The sequence below is a fragment of the Anomalospiza imberbis genome, chromosome 12 (genome assembly GCF_031753505.1).
Source record: "Anomalospiza imberbis isolate Cuckoo-Finch-1a 21T00152 chromosome 12, ASM3175350v1, whole genome shotgun sequence".
In the NCBI taxonomy this organism is placed as follows: domain Eukaryota; kingdom Metazoa; phylum Chordata; class Aves; order Passeriformes; family Viduidae; genus Anomalospiza; species Anomalospiza imberbis.
In genome coordinates this window covers 4,783,636-4,795,606 of record NC_089692.1, presented here as the reverse complement: position 1 = coordinate 4,795,606, position 11,971 = coordinate 4,783,636, and the positions used below count along the sequence as shown (strand labels likewise).

At 41.7% G+C, this 11,971-nt stretch overlaps 1 long non-coding RNA gene across 4 annotated transcripts; it reads right to left on the bottom strand.

Annotated features, from left to right (window-relative positions):
- Positions 1–2,835: 2,835 nt before the first annotated feature.
- Positions 2,836–10,118, bottom strand: LOC137481070 (uncharacterized). Of its 4 annotated transcripts, none has more exons than XR_011003291.1 (4): positions 9,977–10,118; positions 7,210–7,396; positions 6,451–6,623; positions 2,836–4,630 (listed from the first exon to the last, which is right to left on the bottom strand). It is a non-coding gene; the product is annotated as an uncharacterized lncRNA (long non-coding RNA). The 4 variants fall into 4 exon arrangements; XR_011003293.1 differs by having other exon boundaries at positions 7,210–7,351; XR_011003290.1 differs by lacking the exon at positions 9,977–10,118 and having other exon boundaries at positions 7,210–9,326.
- Positions 10,119–11,971: the final 1,853 nt, after the last annotated feature.

The following is an 11,971-nucleotide window of genomic DNA, read 5'->3' as shown; positions in this document are numbered from 1 at the left end:
GCAGGGAGCCAAGGAACTTCCCCTGCCCTTCCCGGCTTCTCTTGATGCCAGGGAAGGTTGTGTGCACAAAACTGTTCCCTCTTTCCTTAACACACAAAGGGAGACCAACAATGACTTTTGCAATGCAATGGAGACCAACACATGACTTTTAACCTGGAGAGAGCAGGGAGGGAATCAAGCAGTGGGAGTCAGCATTATTCACTGCTCCAGCCAAGGGTGTTATAATCTTGCAAGCAGCTATTTCAGGATGATTGATAAAACACAATTGATCCAAGTGAGTAAAATGAACTAACATCAAACACATCAAAGACAGTGCATCAGCTATCCTCCCTGTGGCCACAGACCATGAGACCTTCTCTCTTTGCATCCTACACATGTGGAAACTCAGCCTAATAAAAAGAGAGCTCACCCAGCCCTCTCCCACCTCCCACTTCAGGAAAAGGACAAGACACACAAGTCCTTGTGTGTCACATTACAAATGTAATTTGTGGAAATGAATAAAAATAGTGTAATAGTCAGAGTTGGTGAAGATGTCAGGCACCACCTAAGAACACCATCTCATTTTTTTCCTTATATTCTCACAAGGTTTAGAATCTTTTCCACTTAAACATCTGGGGAGGCACTTTTTTTTCTGAATTTTACATAAATTTCATTACACATAAAGTGATATTAAAAAGACACACCAAAAACCACCCAATTTCACATGAAAATATGAACATGGAAGTATTTCTAGTTGAAGAAACAGAAGTCAATCCAAATAATTCTTGATGCAAAACTGAGGAGTGTTTAGTTATTTTTGAGACAAATAGAAACAGAAAACTATTTAGTAGTGCCAGTAGAGTTTGTGCTTATTTTGGCATATTTTACCACCTCAGTCAACCAAACAGAACCAACCCATTTTCAACAGCCACTGGCCTTTTAAAATCTGTGCTGAGTCAGAGCTATTCAGAAGCTAAAACCAGCTTGTATAATATGTGATATGTATTGATTTCTTCTGTCTGACAAGATCTATTAGAAATACTAAATAAATGCACAAAAAACTCTCTACATTAAAGTGTTTTTAAAAAATGCTTAGTAGAAATATTTGAATGAAACAAAGCACTTTTCCATACCCATGGGAATTTATGGTAGAAAAACAAGTTTGATAGGATCTGATTCTTAAAAAGAAGATCAAGAATGTGGCTTTCTACACTTTTTAAATTTGCAAAATAAACCACATTTCAGGAAACCTCAATTAAAAAAAAATAGAAAAAAAATACAGCATTCCAGTAAATGCCAAGATAAAATTGGCTTATGTTCAGTCCTGTGATAAAATATGTTTTAAACCATACAATCCAAATTTGAAACATCATCAGGTTAAATAAAAGCTAACCGACACTCTAAGTGAAAAAGTACCTACTCACATTTGGTGATGTCTATCAATAATTTGTGACTCATGAGAGCAGACATAGAATCTTGTGGAACTGTTTAGTGGACAGAGTCCTTTGGGTGGGTTCCACCCTTGCTGAGCTCCTACACTCCCTATTTTCCTATTCTTTTGTCTGCTACTTAAAACAGTGGAAGGACTGTGCCTTCTCTGGGTTTGGAACTTGCCACACTTTGGCATAGCTGAAAGGAGGAGGTAAGAGACGGAGGAGAGAGAACAGGAGAAGGTACAGAAGGAGGTAAGAGAACTGGTGACACTGAGTCTGTAACTCACACACTTCCCTTTCCTGCAGCAAGAAAAGGGTTTTTTCCCATTCCCACAAAGCCTGCACACCAAGGTGGTTCTGCACACAAAGCCTGCACACCAAGGTGGTTCTTCTTTGCTTCCTGCATTTACCTGGAACTGCACAAGGCTTGTGATCCTGACTGGGAACTATTACACAGCCAGTCTGCTTGCAAGTCTGGCTTAAACCATGTGCAAGGTTATTAAACATGGAATGTAATGATTCTTATTCAGCAACAAGATTGTTTGAATTAAACAACTGATGTTCTTACCATTAGTTTCATTCAACCCATCACCCCTTGGCTCTTTTTATTGTGATAGAAACATTTAATCACTTAAAAATTGCAGTGGATAATGTAAGCTATATGTTCACCAAGGAGTACCTTTGAAGGTTCATGCAATACTATTTCCTTCCCAAATCTACCTTCTCTGTCTCGTCTTCATTCAGTGCAATTTGTCAATATTTTTCTTCTGATTAGCCACTATTTAGGGACTTTGCAAGTACTTTGGCCTCAGCAATCCAAAATATCTGGAATTTATTAGATTAGGGAATTCCACTGGCTTTATTTGATTTTTAATTTAAGGCAGTAATCTTGTATTGCATTATTCTTCCATGCAGTATGACTTTGTGCCATCCAAAACATATGCTCATTCTGGGGAAAGAGACTTTCTTTTTAAATTAATTCAGTCTTTTAAAATAACACTTCTCAAAAGAATGTCTGCTTATGAGACACATTTGAAAGCAATCACAGGCTAAACCACAACCAAACCAGTAGTGGATGGAAGCAGAAACATATCTGAAGTACCTCATGGCAACCAATGCCTTAACAGGCCTTCACAATTGCAAGCCAAAATAAATACTTTGTGTTAATTCAGATAAAGGATAATCCACAGAAAAGAACAAGGATTATTAGTTGCATTTTGGCTTTAAGATATCCACACCATGAGGAAGAAAAGTCTGTGTTGACTACAGTTCAGCACATTTCCTACCATCAAAAAGCAGCCTCATCCTCCTGATATGCACTTCCTAGAGACACTCATCTTATTTTCCCCTAGGTAAGTTTACAACAGTCTTGTCCTTTTTGTATTCAGATAAGTTAGTATTTCAAAAATATTATTCGTTTGATTAGTTGGTAATGTTACATGTGCTCTTTATTGCAATACCACAGAGCTGGACTTGAAAAATTGCTCTTTGATGCAGCAGGCAGTTGCTGACAACATGTTCCTGCATCTCTGTGATGTTACTGATGTCAGTGTAGGAGAGGCTCAGACAATGCAAGAGTCTGTGTGCTCAGTAATTCAAAAGGAAAGGCAATCTTTTATTGTTTTTTTTTTTATTTTTGCTTGCTTCTGGAAAGTTAGTAAAAGTGACTCCCAGCAGCAGCTACTTTTAGAGGTAGTAAGTTCTGTAACTTTGAACCGTTATGTGGTTGTGTGGAACATGTCAGTATTCAGGAAAATGAACCTGAAAATCCATTTACCAAGATGTGGAGGAAAGAATTCGCTGAGCTTGAATAATAAATACCAACAAGCATCTAAAACATTATAAAATGTGCCTTAAGCAATGCTTCCTTTACTTTCTGTGATTAGTGATAACATTATCTTTCTACACAGACCCACTCCATGACTGAGAAGCCTGACAATCAGATATATCCAGCTGAGAGTTGTGGCTTTAGAGGGGTTTCTCCTGAATGCAGGTGTTTCCTGAGGGTCTAAAAGCGAGCAAAGAACCCCCCGGCTCTGCTTGCAGGATGTCCAACAAGACAAGCCATTTAAAGTAAAAACTGTTTCTTTCCTCATTGCCTTCTTTTGCCTGATTTCAAGAGAAATACATCAGCCAGGACAACAGAATGTGTCAGAATAGAGCCTGTTGCCAGAATATGTCAGTTTAGATCCCTCATCTGCCATATATGTTTTTGTGCGAACTCCAGCTCATCAGCTTCTTGTGCTTTAGTTGCCTGTAGGAATAACAGCATTACCCTGTCTCACAGGCCTGTTTTTAAGAAAACAAACACCAAGAATATAAAACTGACAGCTATTTCTGCTAATGGAAGCTAACTATATTTTAAAATAGATAGATTTGCTATGCCACATTTGGTTCAGCCAGCCTGCATTCTAATCAGGGCAAAGAGAAGTTCTTGTTCCTTTTGGTAAAGTGCAATGCAAACACAGTTGCTACATACGTGATAGCTATTAATAAGAGATACTCTTAGATTCAGGAGTGAAATCTGATTTTCCTGGCAGAGAAGTGCAATTTCAAGGATATTGCATTCTTCTGCTGCATTTCCAGAGTTAGCACACTAGGAAAGGAGATATCCCACTGGGGAGGGCAAGTCACAGCGGGTTTGGTTCTTAGGCAGTTTAAACGGCAACGTTAGCAAAACGCTGCAAATAAATGAGCTTGCTAAAAGCAGGAGTGGGCTGGGACAGCCAGGTTTCTGCAAGGCCTGTTGGTTCCCCAGTCTAGGAAGGCAATTACACAGTCAGTCCCTTCTGCAGCTTGGAATGGATAATGATATGCCCCAGTGGCCCCGAGTCCTGCATTCAGCACTTCAGGGCATTCCTCATCCTCAAAATAGATCCTGCTGACCAGTCCTTGGCTGGAATAAAGCCCAAATCACCCCACGGATTCCAAAAGATTTAGTTCAGCTTTGGGTCTTATGATGCCTCAGGAGCAGCACTGCACGTTCAGTAGTCCTACTTTTTAGACAGCCAACCACTGCTGGTCCTTGCATTTTTATTCAGTATATTCTAGGATTTAGAGTTCTTTTTCACATTGATTATGTTACATGTTTTAGATCAATACACTATTTTGGTTCAGCTCAATAGAAGCTATGTAAGACTGTCTGACCCCAATAAACATTCCTCTTCTTGTTTGTTTTTTTTTTTTTCAAGGACTCACACTCTTCCTCAAAGGAAAGACTGAAAAAAAAAAATTCTATTTTAAATTGAGATTGAATTGAATGAGATCTAACATTCCCCAGAATACACAATTGTGGTATTTGGAGATACATAAAGACATGCTGGAAAATGCTGAATTCATCATTCTTTTTAAGATAAAAGTTGATAGTATAAATAAAAAAATACTTTGTATTGTTTCCCCATCTGGTCCTACATTCCTAATGAGGGGCACCACAAGGAATAAGTTATCTAGAAATTTGCTTCCAAAGCCTGCTGACTGCATCAGAAGTTAGCCACTTTCTGAGATTTCTGTTTGAACATGTCTGGTACACATGTGAAGAATAACAGAATGAAACAAAGGCAAATTGAAAACATAACCAAAGGAGCATCAAGTCATCTTTTGCTGCGACCATGTACAGTGGCAAAGCAAGAAAAATGCTTTTATGACTCTGCATCTTTTTATTAAAAAGTAAGTGCAGGTATGTTTAATTTCATCATCCTGTGAATCATTATTTCCTTTCCAGCAGCTTCAGACACATCTTTCTTTAGTGCAATCTGGGGAGACCAGACAATTCCATAATTTTTTACCAGCAGAATGTTGGCCTGATCATTAATCCTAAAAAGTCTGAACAGAATTTAGCCAATCTTTCTTTCCTTCTTTCTCATACCTGCTTCCTACAAATCAAATATATCAAGCCACATTGGGAAGAACTTTAACTAACATAACCTAATTCTTAATATTGAATATGGTTCACAATGGCAACTTGCTCACAATGAATCCATTAAAATGAAAGGAAAATCTCACCAAGGCCATGTTACAGAAAAATCAAGAAAATTACAAAATGTTTGAAAAAAGACAGGCTTCATCTGGAATATTACCCACCAGAAAACATTTCTTCAAGTCTCCTAATATTAATTTGGAGGGTTTGTTTCTTCTCCTATAGGTGTTAGCTTATAAAATACAGCAGCACTGAAACCAGATCACAAAAAATACAATAACTGCTGATAACTTATGAGAAAGTGGAGAAGGGGAGCCTGGATGTGGGCAGCAAACAGGAGCCTGAAGAGGGTCTGCAATGAGCACAGCATCCTGCAATTGCACCTCCAGCCCTGGCTTAAAAAAGCATGGAGCATGCATTGCTCTGGAATTTACCTACAGCCTGGTAACTTGGTGCACCAACACCCTTCAAAACTACCTTTCTTTATACACCCCTATCTGAAGTGTAAAAAAGAAAAATGACACTCCAATTAGTAGGTGATATTAAAAAAAAAAATTAAATCCTTTCCCTTGGAATCTTGAACATTACTAAAACAGGAATGAGAGGTTTTGGCACAGACTGCAACTCCCAGCCATGTAAGTCCACCAAATTGCATATCACTCCTAAGGGTGTTCTAAGGTGAACTGTGGGGAATATGGTCTCTGACATTTCTTCTTATTAGTGGGATTGTTCTTAATGACAATATTAAAATTGGCAGTGATTCTAAGATTAGAAGAGATGACCAAAACCTGTATTTGCCACCTTCATTGAAAATGTAAAGTGCATAGGGTACAAAATAACAGCATGGGTTCCACCACTCAATTACAGGGCTCTCATTAATTCAGGCAGATAATCTGAGATTTTCAGTTACTGTGGGAATTTTCAAAGTAATTAATGGGTTTTGGACAACATGACATCATTGCAATGACTGACATTTGGTTGAACTTAATATGTCACTTAGCATTCAGTGCTAAGCAACCAAGCTCTGGGCACGGTGAATGTCTGAGACACGAGGTCAATGTCTGAAGTGTACATACAACACAATTACTTAGAGCCACCAGCCTCTGCTGAAAGCACACTCACTCTAGTTATTATTTCAGTAATTCTCCTCTTGCACCAGTCTTAAACCTTTCTAATGGGCTTTCATACAGGCAAGTGTGTCCTCCTTAATTTATAGTTCTGCACTTGTTCGAAATGTAAGCATCTCCCATTTATTATCCACAGTGGCGTTTGCTGCTGAAGTACAGCAGTTTGGCCTGCAAATAATAAAGACAAAACAAGATAAATTGTTTTAACATGGCTTCCACTTATTTCATATTTACTCTCACTAACCTTTGAGCTACTGATTAAGATGGATTTTCAGGAGCAAAGGCAGATCCAGAGCTGAGCTGATGTCACAGTTCCACAATGAGGGACTGGGGACAGTGATTTAGTCTCATTTGGTGAAGAATAATTTAAGTCTCCATAGTGGAATCATAATTCTGATTACAACACCAGAAAATCATAGCATTGAGAAGCAAGTCAGATGTACTTCAAGTTAATATTCCAGATGAAGAGCTAACTTGGATGAATTCTCATTAAGACATTTGTTCACTTTCAGTCAGTCTGTTCTCAGGCTTTCCTATATAGTGCTGCCTTATAAAAGAGCCGTGAAGTGTTACAGCTTTTCACCAAATAATTTTTTCCACTCACAGAATGTTGCTTCAGGAACTGGTCCCACCTTTTCCAGGAGTAATTTGGAAAGGGTCCCACCCTGACCAAATCTGACCTCTGACTGATTGCTTCAAAACCTCCACACCCCGAATGGGAATTACTGTCCAGGACATGTAATAATGATCTCACCTGACAGAAGGGGAATGATACAACTGAAGTAGCAGCCAGAGCAGTGGAAACCCAAAATGGATCGCTTTCTTCCTTGCAGTGCTCCTTTTCTTTGCCAAATACACTCAAACAGGAAGGATAATGTAACAGATGATGGCCTCAACTGCAGAAGTTACAGACCAAAGTATGTGATTCATATATACTGCAACTAGTTAAGGAGAGACATATTAAGTAATTCTGGAAGGAAAGCAGCACTTGTCAGTATCATTTTAGTGTTAATACAAGAAACCCATAGCTCTGCTTAAAACAACTGCACCATAATTTGTGTGATATGCCTTTCAGGCAGTTAGATGCACAGTTTCAGCAACATGACCAGAAAATTGTAGATATATTTAGCATTTGGTTACGATTAAACTATGCTCCAACTATCCCAACATATTAGTAAGTGTCAACTCAATTAATATTTAACCAGCTGGCTTAGCTGTAGCTAATATAAATACATTTATATTTTAATCTTGTCAACAAATACTGAAGATAAATATTATTGACCACTATTGGATCCCAATAACTCCAGTTTGATCACAGTGGTTTTACCTGCAATTGGGGTAAATGCTAACATTCTTACCCAGTTGCAACTATATGAACTTTGCACATAAAGTGTAAATATTAGAATCTGTTCATTCCTAAGGCTTTTATCTTTACATGTGATCAAATCTGAGCTACAGATAAACCACTTTAAGACATTAAGGAAACTTAAAATCATGTAAAATAGTGTCATTTTAGAAGACAAATTTATGCTCCAGTGAGCCTCAAGAACTTCACTGAACCTTCAGGTTTTTAGGGATCTTTCATCCTAACAAATGTTTATGTTAAGCATGTTACCTACTCAGAGTATAATTTTTCATTTTGTCAAAAATTCTGCCCTTGACCTCTGAATTGCAAACAAAATTCTTAAGCTTAACATGGATCTTTAAACCAATTCCACTGAAATTCATTTCCTTGACATCAATTCAGCAAAAACCATGAATCTGCAAATCCACAGAAGAAATGCGTGACAAAGGGAAGAAACTCTCTTCAGAATCTCAAGTCAGCATATCTAGATTCAATTTTAAAATGCATTTGAAGGAAGTGTTAAAAGACTAAAGATGGTATTTTCCATATTGCTAGTACATGAGAATTCAACATTCCACACACTCTACAGCTCCCAGTTAGTGGAAGACTGATACTAATTAAGGTAAGATTTGGATGTGTCTGAAGGATCAACTTTAATCATATGATTGTACCTATTCCCCACTTATTTTCCCCTGAGTAGATGTTTTTCACAGTTTAATGCTTGTTTTGAAATGATTTTAGGCAGTGTTATAGCCCAGATAAAACTTGGAATAGTTATAAGACTTAGATAAAGCTAAAAGGAACAGTACAGAACAGAATCTGGCTCTTTGCATCTTCACTAACTTCACACTAACTTCAGGCTTTGTCATTGTAAAGATCTCCTGAAGCATCTTCTTAAACAGCTGGGATCTGAACAAAATTCTTGCACTAACATAAAACACTGTATTAGCCACTTGAGACTTTTTCAAAAGAATTTTATATCCTTAAGCAACAAAGATTCAGATAAAGCAACTTTTTTCCTCTTACTGCTTGTTGCGCTTAGAATGCAGATACTGGGATGATACATGGTGAGTAACTATGGATACACAAACAGAACCCACCAACACTTTGTGGATATTAAGTTTTCAATTTATCAACTTCAGTTCAATCCAAATTTCAGGCTCTTCTCCTCCAGCCCCTCCTTGGGAGCTATTTTCACTGAGCTCAGTGGAATTCCACAGATAGGATATGACCCAACTGAGCATTCAGTTGTGCTCCAAAAAAGGGGTAGAAAGAAGCCAAAAGTTGTCATCCTCTTGCAGAAAACAGCTCAGCTCTCAGCTGAAAGAAAAGGAGTCGCATGGCTTCCAAAGCCATGGAGCAAGGAGGTATTCAAGTCAAGAATGACTGATTAATCTTGTGTGTGGCTTTTTTTGTTTGTTTTGTAACACTTCTACATCTCAGCTAAAACTGCTCTCTTAATGGATTAAGAGCTGCATTTAATCAGCCAACCTTCATGGGATGGGCTGGACTGGAGTCACTGTTCACCTTGCTTCCCAACGTGCCAGTCTTCAGCTGCTTCCAAAACACGTTTGATGTGGCTGGACTCTCTAGATCAAACTGCCCATGCCCTTGGGCATCCTGAGCAGAGCACAGCACCATTCCCAGAATGAAAAAGGGACTGATGGCTCACTCAAAACCAGGTTTGGGGTCAGGGCTTTTGGGGACTCTTTCAGGCTCACTCAGTAAGGGCCAGATGTTCCCACAACTTGTCCCACACAGCTCTGTGAACAATTTTGCTGCAACTACAGCAAATGCTGTCTGGTGCACTGGGAGTTTATACAAACTGCCACACATCTGACAAGTCTTCACATAGTTAGCAGCTAGCAGGGACATTCTGCTACTCTTTAAAACAGTATCATATTGAGTCTGCTCTCTTAGTCTTCCACACACTGCAAAATTCTGATTGCTTGTTTGTTTTTTTTTGTTTGTTTTACAGTCCAGTATTCTATGATTCATTCACATTTACCTGCCACAATCTCAAATATGGGAATATCACATTTGTCAAGAATCTCAAAACCACAGAATCACAGAATATTTGGAAGCACCTCACAAGGATCATCAAGCCCAGCTCTTGAGTGAATGGCCCATGCAAGGCAAAACCTCGGCATTTTTATCACAAAATATTTAAACTCACAGAAGTTCTGGAGTTTTAGGACTCATTTTCGCAAACTCAAATTTGCTAATATCATCTGCTCCATTTCTGGGGACATTTCTCTTAGAAAAACTGGGGAAAACAGTGTTTCACAGCTCCTAAAACTTCTGTTAATTTTGTTGGTAAATGTCTAACACCTCAGTTGAAAGCATGGTGAGCACACACTATGAAAACTGAGGTTATAAACCAGTCTTAATCAGCATGGTATGAGCTCCCTCCATCACTGCACACTTTGATTGGGGAGGTAATTAGTCTCTACACTGAGAGGTCGCTGTGAGCTGAGCCGGTAGGGTAATACAGGCTCGGCTGTCCCTTGGGTTACATGGTTTGCTTCTCAAAAAAAAAAACTCAAATCGGAAAACTGTTGTTAAATTTTACTTCTAAACAAGATACCTATCATCTCTCCAACAACTTTTGGAATGTAATTTTTTTTTCCATTTCCACCCAGAAAATTCAAAGGTCTGATTTCAAAGTCCTGATGAACCCTGGACTCTTTTTGGCTGAGAAATGAAAACTGAAAAGCTTGCCCTGTTTTGCTTGACGGTGTTACTTTTCCCTGCAGTATATACCTGCATGCACACATCCAAGGCTGTCGGAGTCTCCCAGTCCAGCTTGGCGGGAGCCTGGGAGCGTCACCTCACCCCGCACCGCAGCGCGTCCCGCTGGCCGCATTGCCGAGCCGGGGGTGAGCCGCGGGGCGGGCCGCTCCCAGGCCGGGCTTAACTCCCCGGGACGCGGCCGGAGCCGCTCCCAGGCCGGGCTTAACTCCCCGGGACGCGGCCGGAGCCGCTCCCAGGCCGGGCTTAACTCCCCGGGACGCGGCCGGAGCCGCTCCCATGCCGGTCCTAGGCCGGGTTTAACTCCCCGGGACGCGGCCGGAGCCGCTCCCATGCCGGTCCTAGGCCGGGTTTAACTCCCGGGGACGCGGCCGGAGCCGCTCCCATGCCGGTCCTAGGCCGGGTTTAACTCCCCGGGACGCGGCCGGAGCCGCTCCCATGCCGGTCCTAGGCCGGGTTTAACTCCCCGGGACGCGGCCAGGCCCGCTCCCAGGCCGGGTTTAACTCCTGGGGACGCGGCCGGAGCCGCTCCCATGCCGGTCCTAGGCCGGGTTTAACTCCCGGGACGCGGCCGGAGCCGCTCCCATGCCGGTCCTAGGCCGGGTTTAACTCCCGGGACGCGGCCGGAGCCGCTCCCATGCCGGTCCTAGGCCGGGTTTAACTCCTGGGGACGCGGCCGGAGCCGCTCCCATGCCGGTCCTAGGCCGGGTTTAACTCCCCGGGACGCGGCCGGGCCCGCTCCCAGGCCGGGTTTAACTCCTGGGGACGCGGCCGGAGCCGCTCCCATGCCGGTCCTAGGCCGGGTTTAACTCCCGGGACGCGGCCGGAGCCGCGCGCTTTGCCTGGGCCAAGGGGGCCCCCTCGTGGCCAGGGGGAGAACGGCCCCGCGGCAGCGGACGCGGCCGGGAAAGGGAAGGAAGGGGAGAGGGGAGAAGGGAAAAGAAAAGGAAAGGGAGAAGGAAAGAGCAAAGGAAAAGTAAAAGGAAAGAGAAAAGGAAAGGGAGAAGGAAAAGAAGAAGGAAAGGGAGAAGGGAGAAGGAAAGGAAGAAGGAAAGGGAGAAGGAAAGGGAGAAGGAAAGGGAGAAGGAAAGGTAAAAGGAAAGGGAGAAGGAAAGGGAGAAGGAAAGGGAGAAGGAAAGAGAAAAGAAAGGAAGAAGGAAAGAGAAAAGAAAGGGAGAAGGAAAGGGAGAAGGAAAGAGAAAAGGAAAGGGAGAAGGAAAGAGAAAAGGAAAGGTAAAAGAAAAGAGAAAAGGAAAGAGAAAAGAAAGGGAGAAGGAAAGGGAGAAGGAAGGTTCCTCAGGCTCCCAGCAGGAAAGGACAGGGTGTCCCCTCCACGGGCAGGTGTGACGAGGCGCTCACAGGTCCCTATGCCCCTCCCGGCCCCTCACACGCGTGTCCCGCTCTGAGCAGCCGGTGTGGC